This window comes from Orycteropus afer, unplaced genomic scaffold, assembly GCF_000298275.1.
Source record: "Orycteropus afer afer isolate SDZICR_OR568_19922 unplaced genomic scaffold, OryAfe1.0 scaffold00538, whole genome shotgun sequence".
Taxonomy (NCBI): domain Eukaryota; kingdom Metazoa; phylum Chordata; class Mammalia; order Tubulidentata; family Orycteropodidae; genus Orycteropus; species Orycteropus afer.
In genome coordinates, this window is record NW_006922125.1 from 544,904 (window position 1) to 562,358 (window position 17,455).

The window sequence follows — 17,455 nt, forward strand, 5'->3', positions numbered from 1 at the left end:
CTGTGTCATTCAATATCTTGCCCATAGAATCCTTCAATATTACAACTCAAGGCTTGAATTTCTCTTCAGTTCTTTAAGCTTGAGAAATGCTGCATTTCCCTTTTGGTTTTCTAACTACAGGTCTTTGTTCATTTCACTACAATAGTCTCCTTTGTTAAGTTATTTTTTAACTGAATCTAGTAACTAAAAAAACATTGACTTGCTCCAAGAACAATAACTAGTAAAAGATACAGTTGAAATTTGAACCCAGATCCATATGCTCCAACTCTCATGCTTCAGAAATCCCTGCCTCCCCTCACTTATATCATTTTTATAAGTATCCACTTGGTCCTCCTCTACATAGTTTCACTTCTCTTCACAGGTTCCCTAGATTAGCATGAGCTGTAAAAACAAGATCTATTCAATATTCACCCTCTATGCCCCTCACTCAACACATGTTTCCTCTTAATCAAGGGACCACATTTTAATCCTCATGATGCCAATAATTGAAGCAGGAGCATCCATCAAATAGACTTTAGTAATTAAAATCTGGTACTGTGGAAATAATTCTTCTGCTTACTTTCTAATGATTGGAGACTTTCACAATCATACACTGGAAGCAATAATAAACAGCTTCAATTTAGTTAATCTATTCAACCTCACCAGGGAGCACTGTGGCATAGTGCCTAAAGCAATTGACTACTAATCAGAAGGCTGGTGGTTCAGATCCACCAGCCATTCCTTGGAAGGAAGATTGGGCAATCTACTTCTGTAGAGATACTGCCTTGGAAACCCAAGAAGGGGTTGCTATGAGTCGAATTGACTCGATGCCAGTTTTTTTTTTTTTTTTTTTTCAATTCAACCTCACCAGTATTTATTGATGAACTATTCACAAGCCATTGTGCTGGGTCTAGTGAAGACTGCAAAGATGGCCATGACAGTATCTGTGAGGAGCCCTAAGTTAAGTGGGGTTAGTAGATGTGCACAGGTAGCTTCTCTTTAGCATTACAGAGCTGCAAAGAGCTATGGGCATTCAGGGAGAGACATTGTTTTCAGTGGTGGAAGGGTAGGGTGTATCAGGGAAGGCTTCCCATAGGAGGTGGCTTTGCACTGAGACACGAAGGATGGGACTTTAACCTGAATTAAGAACTATACCTAATTCATCTTTCTCTTGTACTCTACCTCCAAACTGTTCATAGATCTGTGGCTTTCAAAATATTCAAAATACATACTGAACCCAACCATTCCCTCCTTACTTTCACTACTAACACTGTAGACCTGTTGTTGTTAGGTGCATTGGGTCAGCTCTGACTCATAGTGGTCCTTTGTACAACAGAAGGAAGCATTGCCCAATCCTGTGCCATCCTCACAATTATTGCTATGCTTGAGCCCATCGTTGTAGCCACTGTGTCAACACATCTCGTTTAGGGTAGACCTAGCTGTTATCATTCGTCATCTGGACTACTGTACTAGCTTTCTAACCAGGTTCTCTCCCTTCACTCCTGCCCCCAGGTTTTTCTTCACCAGGGTTCAGAGATCTATTAAACACATTAATCAGTTGTCACTTGCCTGCTAAAAAAATGTTTTGTTGGCTTTCAGTTTTACTTTGAATAATATCTCAAATCATTACTGTGGCCTCCACAGCTCTACATGATCTAGCCCCTGCCTAGGTCTCTGAACTTGTCTCTTCCTCATCTCCTTGCTCAGTATGCTTTAGCCACTCTGGCCTCCTTACCATTCCCAGAACTTGTCAAGCATGTCCCTGCATCAAGGTCTTTGTAGTGTTAGTTCCCTGTCTGGAATGCCTGATTCCTCACCCCATTCAAGTCTTTTTTCATAAGCCATCTCCTCAAAGAGGCTCTTCCTAAAAACTCCAGATAAAATAGGAATCCCCTCCACCATTCTCTGTTTCTTTGCCCTGATTCAATTTTCTTCATAGCACTTATCACTATTTGACATTTGCTTATATAAAAATGTGTCCACTGATTTATTGACTGTCTTCCCCACTAAAATATAAGCTCCATCAAAGACTTTTATTTTGTATATGTGGTTCACTGCTGAATTTCCAATGTCTAGAACACTGTCTTACATATAGTAGGTGCCCAATAAATAAATAACTGTTGAATGATCAGAAATGTAGGGCATTCCTAGTGTAAGATTTATTCAACATCTTGGAGGTTGCTGGGTGTAAGATGTATCAGGGAAGGCCAACTTTTGGTTCCTGTCTTCACAGAATTTTCATTTTAATAAATACATAATTATAAATTATTAAATCTTTAATAGTGACAAACACTGTGGACTATGGGAGCACATGAGAGGACCACCCTACAATGATGAGCACAGTGACTGGCCCATAGTATTTATTCATTCATTTATTCAGCTATCAAACCTTTACAAAACCGCCTCTATCTGGAAGGAGCTCTGGTGGTGTAGTGCCTAAGGCATTTGACTGCTAACTGGAAGGCTGGAGGTTCAAACCCGCCAGCCACTCCTTGGAAGGAAGGTTGGGCAATCTACTTCTGTAGGGATACCACCTTGGAAATGAGGATTGAACAATTAACAAGATGACTCAATTCTTTCTCTCACTTAGCTTACAGTCAAGTAGAGAAGATACATGATCAATGCTGGAATGCAGAAAAATAAAGGTGAGGTGTGATGAATGGATCCTAGAAGCAAGAAGCTGGCAAAAAGAGGCCTGGAAGGAGATTTTTCAATAATCCAGTCACAAAGGAAAAAGACCTAGTCTGGATCAGAGGGATTGGGTGTGGAGAGGAGGGGATTAACCCTGCCCATGACCAACCAGATTAGATATAGACATTTTTCCCCAAGGCACCCTTAACTGACCTGAAGAGCCCCATGTATGGCGTTTTCTCTGTCTCCCCTCCTACCATAATGCATTCTGGTGTTTCAGTTGGGAGCCCCCGTTAATCCTTTCTGACATTTCATGATGTTTCAGATACCGCCATATTCTGTTGTACAGAACTGACATCTCCCACTGAGAATAAAAATGGGGTGAGGGGTGGTGCCCTATGGCAAAGCAGGCTGTATTAGCCCTACTAAGTAGTGAAGTGAGAGGGAGGTGGAAGGCAGGCAGGAGGCAGCCAGAAGGCACAAGGGATGTGAGAGGTGGAAGGCCCCTCCTTTGAGCCAGCCCACTGGGCCAAAAGAGGCAGACGTAGGGCTGAGTTTCCAGGGTCTCTTTCCATTTCAGATGACTTATTTAGGCATTACTTTATTTATACCCCTGCCTCATTCCACACTGCCTTCTGATCTGATCTGTTGATCTCCTCCCCTCCCCTCACCCTTTCAAATTAAAGGTCATCAGGATAGATTTCCTTAGGGGCCCAGGCTACACCTGTTTCTTGCACGTGCTCAAATGGGAGAGTGGCCAAGGACTAAATACAACTACTTCATCATTGAGGAGAAAACTGAGACCCAGAGAAGTTGATGAAACAGCTCAAGGTCACACAGCTAATAAGTGGCTAAATCCTGATTTTGCCTAAATGTAATGCTAGGTTTTCTGATACTCCTAGTTTGGGAACCACATTTTCTTATGACTCAAATGTCAGGAACTCACTTCCCAGTGGAGACCTTTCCTAAATGGAGTGAGAATGTCAGTTAGTGGAAAAAGAGGATTCCCTTTACAAGTTGGGTTACATTCAACTTTCCAAGAAGCTAGGCTTATAAGGGTGAGATTGGGGGAAAGGGGTATATGCACGCATACCTGATGGTTTCTGTCAACTACACATACCCCTCAGGCCTTCAGAAGACTAGCTGCATCACCAGTGCACAAAGCTGTCATTTTAAGATGTAGCAATCATTTGGAGCTTGATTCCACAGTGGTCTGCAGGACCTCAAAGTTGAGGAGGGATGATCTCACCATTTGAGCCTCCTATCCAACTGCAAGTTCTAGCTTCTCACTTTCACTGACTGTATTGTCTTTCTTTTTGTCTGTCACACTCTCTGTCGCTCTGGTCTCTGTCACATATTGTCTCTGGTTCTATCCTTTATCTTTTACTCTCTCCCCTTTCCTGTCTTTCTCTTTTTGTGCTCTCTCTCTTTCTCTCTCTCAATCTCTCTCTCACTCCATGCTTTCTTACTCAGTTGCTTGTACTCTAACCTTACCTTCCTCTCTTTCTCTTCCAAGAAGCTTTCAAGAAGTCCTAGGCTGCTGAGTTGAGCAGCCAGAACTACCCTCATTCAGCTTTTAACTGGCTATCTTCCTTAATCTATCCACAAAAACAAGCCTCATTTCCAATATAGATTAAAAGCCTCCCTAGATGGTTGGATGGAGTCTGGTGAGACCCCTAAGACCATGGCCCTGGGATACACTTCAGGCCTGGGAGTAGGACTCACTCCCAAGCACTGGCTCTCAGCCCAATAGTAGAATGACTTACATGCAGAGCACCCAACCCAGGGTGATGCCCCCACCTCCTCTACAGAGATACACCCGAAGGAGCAATCGGCCATGGGGCACCAGAGGGGCAGCATTCACATGGAGGGAAAGCTGAACAGACAGGAGTGCATAACTAAGAAGGGCACGGGGGTGGGGCACAGGGAAGGGAGGGGAGGAGAGTGGGTTAGGGTTGGGGATGGTAATCGGGGAGTGAAACCAAATGTACATGAACTGTTGAATATAAAACAAATTCTGCTCTGTAAATTTGCACCCAAAGTGCACGCGCACACATGCACACACACACACAAAGCCTCCCTAGAAAATATCCTGCCCCTGGAACCCACTCCTAGGACTTGGGCACACACCAGGTGCTCAGAGAATACCCACTCCCCTGCCTTGGTCCATTCCATTGACTGTAGAGCAATCAGAAAGCTATTATTAACCCCAATACCTCCTCTTTGGTGCTCAGATCATTCCTGACACTGGAAAGGAGAAAAGGCCCCCCAGAGCACAATGAGTCCATGTGCCTAGAGAGGTCCTTCCCCCTGGAGCAACAGTACATCCTTTGCCTTAGGATCTTGCCTCCTGGAGCTGGACGAGGCCAGCCATAAGCAAGGGTGTCCTGGTCTGACTCCCACAGTACTTGTCACCTCAGCCCTCTCACCGTCTTTCCTACAGCTTTCTCCTAGAGTCAGATCCCAATCCTAGTCTTGCTACATAGTACTTGTGTGAGTTCATGTTTAATGTTTGTCTCCTCTGTTAGGCAATAGGCTCCAAGAGGGCAAAGTCTGTATCTGTCTTTTACCATTATATCCCCAGGGCGTAGCATAGTGCCTAACACAGAGTAGACATGCAAAACACATGTGCTGAATAAATAGACAAATAAACCAATTATCCTCTGTCAACCTCCATTTTCTTTCCCCAAAATGGGGGAAATATCAATTATTTCCTAGGACCCTGGGAGGATGAAATATGATAATATATATAAAAAGATTGACATACAGCAGATGCTTAATAAATGTGAGAAACTTGCAAGGTAGTTGGGAGGATGAGATAATATGACACATGTAGGAATGACCAGCAAATGTGCACACAGGAGGCCCTCAATAAATGTTTATCCCTTTGCACATCTTCACCATAGCCTGCAGCCAGAGCCACAGGGAGGCCAGCTGGGAGTGAGCCTCCTCCCAGCTGCCTCCGGGAATGGGGGCCTGTGCCCTCTGGTAGCCTCTCTCAGCAGCTCTAAGAGGGTGGACACTTAGTCTGTAATCCCCAAGGCCCCGTCTTCAGCCCCTGCCCAGCCTTTCCTGGCTAATTAGATGAGTAACGGTGTTTACTGTCTCTGCCTGGGCAGCTGACGGATGGTCAAGGCTGCAGATCATTAACCTTTCCTGGGTTCCCAAATGTTCTCATTAAGGAGCCCTGTCCTATGTCTTCTCCCAGCCCTGAGCTGAGGGCTGTGGGGCTGGCTGGTGCAGTGAGAGAGCACAGGGTGGATGTGACTGCAGTGGTTCTGAGCAGAGTTCTCTACTATCGCCTCTGGATCCTTTCTGCTCCACACCCCCCACACACACCCCACCCCCACCACCTCTTCTTGCAGACAGCTGTCTCCTCCTAGACATATATGCTCTTGGGAAATACCAGACCTCCTCCATACCTTACTAGAGTGTGAGGGTCAATTTTGGACTGACTGGCTATTGGAAAGAGATCCTTAGTACAGGAAAGAGAGACTTATCCTAATTCTGCTCTTGATTGTCTCTGGGACTTTGAGCAAACTACCTTAAACCTTGACTCTCTCTGCCTTGTTTCCCTACCTTTGGGATGAGACTGCTGTCTAAGGGCTCTTTCAGCTCTTGAGACCTCTGTTTCAGAGGCAGGTGCAGTGTTAGATTACTATAAGACAGGACCCAGAGATGGAGCTCACAAATGGTGACCCCACTCCAGCCCATCAGCCAATCTTGTTTTTATCTAAGGAGGCCTTTCACTCCCTTGGTGTTCCCCAGAAGGGCTATATTCAGGATCCCCCAGGCTCCCAGAGACACATTCCCTAGTTCATTATGAGACTGTAGAGAAGAGAGCCCAAAGAGCTGTTGGTCAGGGTTACTATGGGAACTAGTGACTGGTTTAAGGGGGCTGAGCATGTGGCAGGAAAGGGTTTGGAGGACAGCTAGAAATAAATTATATTCTCCAAGCCCTCATGGCAGAAACATGCTTCCAGACTCAACATCTGACTAGCTGTATGACTCTGAATGAGTTGCTTAACCTTTCTGGGCCTTACTTTCTTTAACTGTAAAATAGGAAAAATAACAACCAGAAAGATTTGGGACATTAAATGAGACAATAGATATTAAATTACTAGTGAAGAGCCTGCATTTTCCCTAAAGGGAGTCAGGGTCCACCCCATTTTATCTAAGTGAGGCCATCTCCTATTCACTGAAATTAAAGGGACAATCTTCTAACACTGCTTTTTTCAGTATTTCTCCAGTAGGACTTCACAGAGGCTTAAACACAAGAAGAATTGTTCTTTGAGGGCCTATCAGATGTGTATTGTAGCTAGGTAAAGACATTGGATGGGGATGTGTAATGGAGTGAGCTAACACATTAGTAGGAAGAAGTTTATCAGATTAGCCTATTAGCACCCAGAGAACAGTGATGGGATCCAAACTAAAGAAGTGGAAGTGACAAGATAAGAGTCACTGAAAGGCCAAAATGTGGGTTATGAGAGGAAGAAATCCTCCACGGCTTTCCTTCTCCCTTTCCCTTCACCATATCCAATCCATCATAGATTCTAGCCTACCTTCCTGAATTGTTCATTTTTCTTAAACTCAACGTGTCCAAAACTGAACTCATGGTCCCATCCCCAATGTGCTTCTCTATTTTCAATTGTTCCTCATTTCAATTAATGGCATCATCACTCTATTATAGGTCCCAAGTTAGATGATAGGCCACATCTTTTACTCTTTCCTCTCCCACATAGTCCATACCAAATCTCCACACCCAACCCATTCCACATTCAAAATATGTCTCAAATTAGTCCACTTCTTTCTGTCTTCATTCCTGATGCCCAGTTTGCACTCGAGGTCAATTGAATCTGAATCTAAGTGGATAAGACTCAGGAATCAATGTGTTTTTTTTTTATTTAGTTTTTTGCTTTTTAACAGGTGAGTCCAATGTGCAGCCTAACTCCAAGCACTGTGCCTACCCCCAAAAAATCAAACCCATAGCCACCAAGTAGATTCCAATACATAGCGACCTATAGGACAGAGAAGAACAGCCCTATAGGGTTTCCAAGGCTGTAAATCTTTATAGAAGTAGACTGCCACATCTTTCTCCCATGGAGCACCTGGTGAGTTCAAACCACAGACCCTTTGGCTAGCAGCCAAGTGCTTTAACCACTGCACCTACAGTACCCTCTAAAAAATAATTCTTTTTGACCTCTCTGACATCTATCTATACCTTCCCCCATTTTTCTTATACTTCAACTATATTATCCTTCTTTCTGTACCTTATGTACACAAATAGCACCTGGTAATTTGTTAGAAATGCAAATTCCCAGGCCCCATCCAGATCTAATGAATCAAGAACTCTGAGGGTGGGCCCAATCATCTGTGTTTTAACAAGCCTTTCATGTGATTCTGGAGTAGTGCCTCTTAGGTAGGTATTGACTGGGAAGGGGCATGAGAGAACCTTAAAGGGTGCTTGAAATGTTCCATGGCATCCAAGACAATAGGTACTAGGAAGTAAACAGGAAGGATAAGCTCAAAAAGTAATAGGGCATGGGCTGGAGTGTGGAAACAGGGCACGAAGCAGCTGAGGGAATGAGAAACAGTAGGGGTATGAAGAGTGGAAGAGGGTACACCAGACTGGTACTAATTGATATACCAGGCTGGTGATCTCCATTTTAGCTCACCTACCTCCTTGCTCTCCAACTTCCAGCATCAAGCCTGGAGAACCGCCCCCCCCCTTCCATTTGTATTATCCACAGAGTGGTGTTTGGCCATGGGCCTTGGTTGCTGACCTCTCTGCCTTTGAAATTTTCTTCCCAATTAATAGAATTCTCATATCCTTAATGGAATGAGCCAGTTCTGTTCCAAGAGCCATTTCATTTGGCTATGGCTTTGGGTGGTTTTTGGGGGTGGGAATAAGGGATCTCGCTGAGTCAGCCAGAGTCATCATTTTCCTGTCCACTCCATTAGTCCATTTACTTTAAGAGCCTGTCAGAAGAAAATGAAGCACCCAGTTAGTTGGGTGCTGTGTGTAAAGTTGGTTACTTGGGTGCATGGCCCTGCTGACACTTCCCTGGGTGCTGGCCCAGGAAATTCACAGTACTCAACAGGTTAGCAATCAATCGGTATTGGCCTCTTGGGGATCTAGAACTGTAAAATGGTCAAACTGGAAGTACATAGGAGGATTTCTGGTCTATCCACTCACTGAATTCATGGGAAACTGGGGTCCAGGACAACACAGCAAGTAGTGGTTCCCACAAAGGATACTTAGTAAGTGTTCCAGCTATATTATCTGTGTCTCCCAAATAAGGACCAGGTGGAAAAGAAAATGGCTGCATTTCCATCTCTTACCTGTGCTCACTTTCCCTCAGCAGTGAGCTTGGAATGGGAATGTTTCCTTATTGAAAACTCACTTCATGCCCAGGGAAGTAGCTTCCTTTCAGAACCCTGAAAGTTCAGGAGAGGCAGGGCCATGTACTCCAACATGGCCAGCTTTCCCTTGAACTGCTTTTATGCCAGTACCTGGCCCTGATATTTGGTTTGGAGCATCCTGGCTCTCATTCCCTAGTTTTTCTGAGCCTCATGTTAAGCACCACTGTGAGCAATGACCCTCCTTGTAGCCCTCCTACTTGGAGACCTCTGATCTGATGAGACATAAAGAGACCATGTAGTGTGATAGAAAGATTACTAGACCTAAAGAAAGAAAAACATGCATTCACAGTCCCAGTTCTGACACTTACTGATCACGGTATCTTGGTCAAATCACTTCACTTCTGTGTCCCCAACTATAAAATGTTGTTGTTGTTGTTATGTGCCATCGAGTCGGCCCCAACTCATAGCGACCCCTCCTTGGGTTTCCGAGGAAGTATCACTACAGAAGTAGGATTGCCCAACCTTCCTTCTGAGGAGTGGCTGGTGGGTTTGAACTGCCAGCCTTCTGGTTAGCAGTCAAGTGCCTTAGGCACTATGCTACCAGAGCTCCTAACTATAGAGATGATCATATTTACCTTCAAGAATTGTCGATATCATTGCTGATGTGACATAGATCTTAGCTGAAAGGAGAGAATACCAGAAAGATGTTTACTTGCATTTTATTGGCTATGCAAAGGCAATTGACTATGTGGATCATAACAAATTATGGATAACATTGCGAAGAATGGGAATTCCAGAACACTTAATTGTGCTCTTGAGGAACATGTACATAGACTAGGAGGCTGTCATTCGAACAGAACAAGGGGATACTGCATGGTTTAAAATCAGGAAGGGTGTGAATCAGAGTTGTATCTTTTCACCACACTTACTCAATCTCTATGCTGAGCAAATAATTCTAGAAGCTGGACCATATGAAGAAGAATGTGGCATCAGGATTGGAGGAGGACTCACAATAAACTACAACATGCAGATGACACAACCTTGATTGTTGGAAGCAAAAAAGAATGGAAGCACTTACTGATGAAGATCAAAGTCTACAGCCTTCAATGTGGACTGCACCTCAATGTAAAGAAAACAAAAATCACAACTGGACCATAATAAGATCATGATGAATGGATAAAAGATTGAAGTTATCAAGGATTTCATTTTACTTGGATCCACAATCAGTGCCCATCCCAAATCAAATGACACATTGTATTGGGCAAATCTGCTGCAAAAGATCTCTTTGAAGTGTTACCAAAGCAAAGATGTTACTTTGATGACTATGTTGCACCTGACACAAGCCATGGTATTTTCAATAACTTCATATGCATGTAAGAGCTGGAGAATTAGTAAGAAAAACTGAAGAAGAATTGATACCTTTGAATTATGGTGTTGACAGAGAATATTTATTATACCATGGACCACTAGAAGAATGAAAAAAAAAATCTGTCTTGGAAGAGTACGTCCAGAATGCTCTTTAGAAGTTAGCATGGTGAGACTTTGCTTCACTTACTTTGGACATGTTATCAGGAGGGACCAGCCCCTAGAAAAGAATATTGTGGTAGTTAAGGTTATGTGTCAACTTGATTGGGCCATGATTTTGAGTGGCCTTACAGCTGCATGTAGTTATTTCCCATGATGGACTTTAATCACATCCATGGTGGAATCTGCTGTGAGTACCTTATCAGTTGAAGGGGAGTTGCCCTTAAGGTGTGTACTGCTTCCAATATATATGGAGAAGCTTTGAGGAAGGTCTTGAGCTTTTTGGCACATCTCAACCCTGCATTTGGCTGAGTCTTGGCCTGCCATGTTGCCTGCTGATCTTGGGATTATTCCTGGACTTGGACTAATGGTCCTGTGTGTTGCCTGCTGATCTTGGGACTGTGCCATTTTACCTGTCCATCTTGGGTTTATCAGCCTCGGCAGCCAGCAGCTGCATGAGTCAGAAAAAGCCTCCAGCTCTAGCAGGTCTGGAGCAGGAGGCAGAGCTGAAGCCCAAGGTCAAGAGACCTTCACCCAACTCCTAGCGCCAAATTCTGAATTTGGGCTTCTAGCTCCTAAACTGTAAGAGAATAAATTATTGTTTGTTAAAGCTACCCATTTGTTGCATTCCTTTCATACCAGCACTAGAGAACCAAGACAGAATTTGGTACCAGGAATAGGGTGCTGCTCTAACAGATGCCTAAAATATAGAAGTAGGATGGAGAGCATCACTGAACCTGAGATCCCTGCACTGTGGCCATGGCAGAGAGACCAGCAGATGACTATGGCAGCAGAGCCAAGAGACCAGCATGAGACAGCCCATGGAGAGAGAAAGCTGAATGCCTCTAGAGCAGAAGGCCTCCAGGCAGAGTGGGTTGCCTTCAAGCATTAATTGGTGGAGCTGAAAAGCTTTGTAGTACTTGCTGGAACAGGACAGAGACTGGGCTGGCTTCTTCCAGAGATCAGAGAAATGGGAAGCAGAGCTGTGTCAGTCTCAAAGGGTAGGACCATAGCCTCTGGGGTTCCAATGAGTGAAAGTGCTACAGCCTCTTAGGTTTCAAAGAGTCAGGTCTTCACCAACTCAGTTTTGGAATGTGGGGCTGACATACATGAGTGCCAGTGTGATGGGGCCATATCCATTGCCCAAAAGTGAAGGGGCGGGGCTGCCATGCCCAAGGGGCTGAAGAATGGGGCTTTCTAGACCAAGGGCATGAGGTCACCACTCAGATGGACTAGGAGACTCAGGTCACCCAATGAAGGAGATGTATACAGGTGCATAGTTGACTAGGAAAGGAATGGGTAGTTAAGGTCATATATCAACTTGGCTGGGCCATGGTTTTGAGTGCTCAGCAGCAAGATGCAGTTATTCCCCATGATGAGATTGGAATCAACTCCATGGTGGAATCTGCTGTGAGTAGCTAATTAGTTGCCTTTGGGTGTGGCCTGCTTCTAGAATATATGGAGAATCTTTGAGGAAGGTCTCTAGCTTTTGGCACATTTGGATCCTGCATTTGGCTGAGTCTTTGTCTCCAGTTCCTGGACTTGAACCAGTAGCCTGTCATGTTGTCTGCTGACCTTAGGATTGTGCCATTTTACCTGCAACATTGGGTTCGTCAGCCTCAGCAGCCAGCAGTTGTCTGAGTTAGGAGATGCTGTTATGGCAGCACAAGAGAACAAAGACAGGCATTATGCTTGGTAAAGCAGAGGGTCAGAGAAAAAGAGAAAGACCCTCAATGAGATGGACTGACACAGTGGCTTTGACAATGGGCTGAAGCATAGCAACAATTGTGGAGATGGCACAGGACTGGGCAGTGTTTCTTTCTACTATACATAGGGTCACTCTGAGCCGGAACTGACTTGATGGCACCTAACAACAAGGGTTGTCGTATAGAGAAAATAAGGTCTAGATAGTACTTTATACAGTGCCAGGCACACAATAAGAACTCACTAGGTGATATCTGTTATTTTCATTAGCTGGGTAGTCTTGAGCAAGTGTCTTCACCTCTGGAGCCACCTTGACATATTTCCAATGGAGATTATGATACCCACTAGATATGGTTGTTATGGTGATTAAATGAGGCTGTGCTTCTAAAATGCTTTGCACACTGCCTGACATGTGCAAGTACACAACACCTGTCTGGTGAATTTGGATAGAGACCAGAGAGAACATATACCTATGTATGCGACTGGATGGGGAAGGCCAAAGTCACAAGTCTTCCAAAAACGGGGGTTTCAACATTCAATTAAGAGAGCTGGTAATTGCAGAGCCATCAGTGCTGGGTCATTTATCTTGAAGACAGGAAACTGATCAGGGCTTGTTATGAGAAGATTTTATCCAGTAGCACCAGCTTGTTCAACATCAGTTCCTGTCACCTGGATTTTCCACATTTCTCAAGTTCCCTGGGGGAAACATGGCAAGATTTGTTTTGGACTCACCGGAGAAGCAGGAAGAGCAGAGTCCAGGACACAGACCGGACACAGCCAGATGTCTTGATTCTTGGACTATGGCAGGGGGATGGGGAACAGTCAAATCAGTAGAATAAACAGAAATGTCCTTAAATATCCTGTGAACAGGAAGAGAAGTGCTGGATGGGTAACCTGGAAGTGTGCTATGGCAACATGAGGAGGGCACTAAAGTGTCTGTTTGAAAGGACAGGAAAAGTTTCCCAAAGGAGAATACATTTGAGCCTGGCATTGAAGGATGAGTGAGAGTTCAAAAGTAAGAGTAGGGGAGAAAACAGCTTGTGCAGTGACATGTAAAGATAAAATAACTTGTCCTGTTTGGGGAATGGATTCAGTGAGGTTCAAATGCAGAAATGTGAGGAGTAGACAGGAGGCTGGACAGGAAACAAAAATCTATAAATTTCCTTGTAGGACATAATGAAGAGAGTGGATTGGATCTTTAGGGAACTGGGTAGTTTTTGAAAAGTTTCAAGCTGGAGCACAGTGACATAATCAGATTCATGTTTTAGAAGCTTATCTGACTACACTGCTGAGGGGAGAGACAGTCACAAGAACCAGTTAGAAACCTGTTACACCATCTGAGTGACAAAAATAATGAGTGTCTGTACTAGGATAGAGGTGATGTGGGACAACAAGGATAGAGAAATAGACCTTAGTGATCAGTTGAATGTAGAGGGTGAAGGAAAGCAGGGAGACTGAGGTTGATGCTGAAGTTTCTAGCTTAAGAAACTGGGTGGTTAATGATGCCATTTACCATGATAGGGAACACAGGGCGGGGAAATAATGAGTTATGTTGAGTTTGAGGTACATGGAAAATATCTAGGTGGAAATGGCACACACATACACACACTCAAAAACCTCACTGCCATCAAGTTGATACCAACTCATAGTGACCCTCATTGGGTTTCCAAGGCTGTAAATCTTTACGGAAGCAAACTGCCTCATCTTTCTCCTGCAGAGCAGCTTGGTGGGTTTGAACCACCAAACTTTTGGTTAGTAGCTGAATGCTTTAACCACTACACCATCAGAGCTCCTGGAAATGGCAAAAGCTGCTATTTATTCTCATTTATTATATGTCAAGAATGGTATATTATTCATGTTTTTCTAATGCTTAACATAATCCTAAAAGGGAGACATTATAATTACTCCCACTGTATGGATGAAGAAACTAAGGCCCAGAGAGGTTAGATGATTGGGCAAGTCTAGTATGACTCCACTGCCATTGAGTTGATTCCTAGTCACAGTGACCCCCATTGTGTTTCCAAGGCTGTAAATCTTTACAGAAGTAGATTGCCTCATCTTCCTTCCACAGAACAGGTGGTGGGTTTAAACCACCGACCTTGTGGTGATCACCTAAATGTTTTTCCAGAAGCTCTGGTAAGGCATTTGGCTGCTTAACCCCAAGATCGGCAGTTCAAACCCTCCAGCTGTTCCTTGGGAAAAAGATGAGACAATCTACTTCAGTAAAGATTTACAGCCTTGGAAACCCATGGGGATCGCTGAGGCAGAATTGACTTTATGGCAGTGAGTATAGTCTGAATCCAAAACCAAAAAACCACTGACTACAGAGTTTTAGGGAGTTCTGGTAGTGTAATGCCTAAGGCACTTGACTGCTAACCAGAAGGCTGGCGGTTCAAACCCACCAGCCACTCCTCAGAAGGAAGGTTGGGCAATCTACTTCCCTAGAGATACTGCCTCGGAAACCCAAGGAGGGTCGCTATGAGTCGGGTCTGACTCGATGACACATAACAACAACAACAACAGAGTTTTAATGTTTGTACTCCACCACTCTGCCAAGAGTTGTCTCGTTGTAAAACCCAAAAGACAGTCTCTACTACGGAGGTTGCTGCATACAAAGCTGTGAGGTACCTACTGTGATCTGCCAATGGGCACCCAGAACTTAAACCAGTGCTGTGGCAATTTCCAAAGGCGTTTCCTATCATTTCATTCAAAAACTCATCTGGGGGCTAATCTGAGGAAAGGCGCACTCCACCCTAGGAGGCTCAGTGACACTGGGCTGTTGACAACACAGAAGACCCTCCAGATGCCCTTCCACTCAAACACTATCTGGAGGCTTTCATGGGGCACCACAGCTCCTTTCATTTGCTGTGAACCTGGGCCTTGACTCATTCCCAGTGGCTGCTGCAAAAACACTTATGGTCACCATTCCTTTTGAATGTTGGAGGAAGGAGGGAGAGAACCTCACTGAAGTAGACACAGGCATCGCACCACTTATAAAGAAGTATGCAAGTGTTGGGGAGATATTAGTACCCAGGGGAAGCCAACAGGGCAGAGCTTTTGGAATTGCAGTATTTTTGTCATTTTGCCTTTTTCCTAATCCTAGACACCTCTTCATGCAACAGACATCCCCTCAACGATTATCCCCTGAATGGTCTTTCTTGGTTTGATTCTTTATTTGCCTCCTATCGACCACTTCCATCCTCAGGGGCTTTTCAGAGTCACTCCAAGACCTCTGTGGTTTTAATTAACCAAGTGGTTTGGTGCCATCAGCCTCTTCCATCAATTTATTAGTCATTTCCTACTTGGGCTCATTAATGAACATACTTAATAACACTGCTCCCAGCCCCAAGTCTCCGGAGCCCTCCCCACTCCTCCCCATGCCTTTCTCCTTGCCAGAAACTGCTGGAGACTCGTAACCTGGCCCCTTCCTTCTGCACCAGTTTGAAATTCATAAATATGAAGTTACTCTCCAGGGTTAGGGAGGAGTCTCCTGGCATGTGTGTGGATGTGGGGATGCATATGCATGTGCAAGATGTGGGGGGAGAGAGGGCAAGTCCCAGAGAAACAGACATAAAGAGAACAACAGGGAAAGATAATGAAAAATTTTCCATAATAGGGTTTTTATCCACAGGCCTTTCAAAAATCAGTCAATTACATATAATGCATATCCTTTATCCCCTCATCCACAACCCGCGCTCACTACTGTCACTCTGCCTGCCACTTCTCCCCTGAAACCATGAATCATAGGCTTATAAAATGTCACGACTGAGAGGGGCCTTAACCACGATCTAGTCCAAAGTCCTAATTGTACAGATGAGACAATTGGGGACTGAGGGACCAAGCTATTAGTCACCTGGTGTCACCACAGGCACTACTCTTTTCGACCACCTCAGTGGAGGCCCCCCAGCCACCTTCCGTAACTGGGTGTGAGATGTACTAGATAGGAGGAGTGGAGAGAACAGATTCAGGAACCAGATTATTTGGGTTCAAATCCTACCTTTGTAAGTCCTTGTGTTAGTTTCTTTGGGTTGCTGTAGTAAATGACCACAAATTGGGGGGATTAAAACAACAGAAATTTATTCTCTCACAGTTCAAGAAGCCAGAAGTGGAAAATCAGGGCTGGTTCCTTTTCAGGTTTGGAGGAGGAGCCCAGTCCATACCTCTCTTCTAGCTTCTGACGGTACCAGAAGTCCTCAGTACTTCTCAGCTCATAGTCACATCAGTCCAGTCTATGCCTCCTTCTTCACATGGTCTTCTCTGCGTCTCTGTGTCTTCTCCTCTTCTTATAAGGACACAAGTCATTGGAGTCAGGGCCTACCCTAAAGCCAGGAAGATTTCATGCAGTATCCTTAACTAATTACATCTGCAAAAATCCTTTTTCCAGATAAGGTCACGTTCTGAAGTTCTGGGTAGACATGAATGTTTGGAGGACATTATTTAACCCACTACAGTCACAAAACCTAAGCCTAAGCATCCTCATCTATAAAGCGTGGACAGTAATATTACCCATATTCCACATTTCCTGTGATTTTGAAGATTATATTAGTTAATAGATAGTAAAGCCCTCAAAATGTTGCCTGGCATGTAGTAGGCACAATAGTGGCATTTTAGCCTCTGTTGAGTTTTCCTTAGAAAATTCTTTGTTTTTTTCTTTTCTGTAACTGTCCATCTCTTGGACTGAGAACAGTGCTTGGCACATAATAACCAAACCAGTTGCTTTCAAGTCAGTTCTGACTCATGACAGCCCTGTGTGTTGGCGGAGTAGAACAGCGCTCCGTAAGGTTTCCAAGGCAGCAGATGGTTAGGTCTTGCTTCCGAGACACCTGTGGAAGGGTTGATCTCCTCAACCTTTCAGTTAGTAATCAAGTGATTTACTGTTTGCTCCACCCAGAGACTCTCTGGCACATAATGGGAGGTCATGAAATATTAATCAAATGGAAACCTAGGTGTTTTGGACTAATACCCAAAGGAAGCCCACCTCCATAAGCTGAGGCAGATCTGGAGGGCTCACTCACACTTCTCCAGCTGGAGATGCTAGAATTCATCCAGCCCCTTGGGGAAACAACTGAAATGGCATGGGAGTTTGGGGGCCATTCAAAGTCAAAGCTTACACACAGCACTGGTGAAGCATACCCATAGGCCACACAGTACTTGGGAAGATCACATATTAGGGGAATTTGAATCACTTATCTCTGTGGGTTCAAATACAGCTATCAGGGTAGGAGGAGCAAGGGAGAGGGGAGGCAGGTCAGCA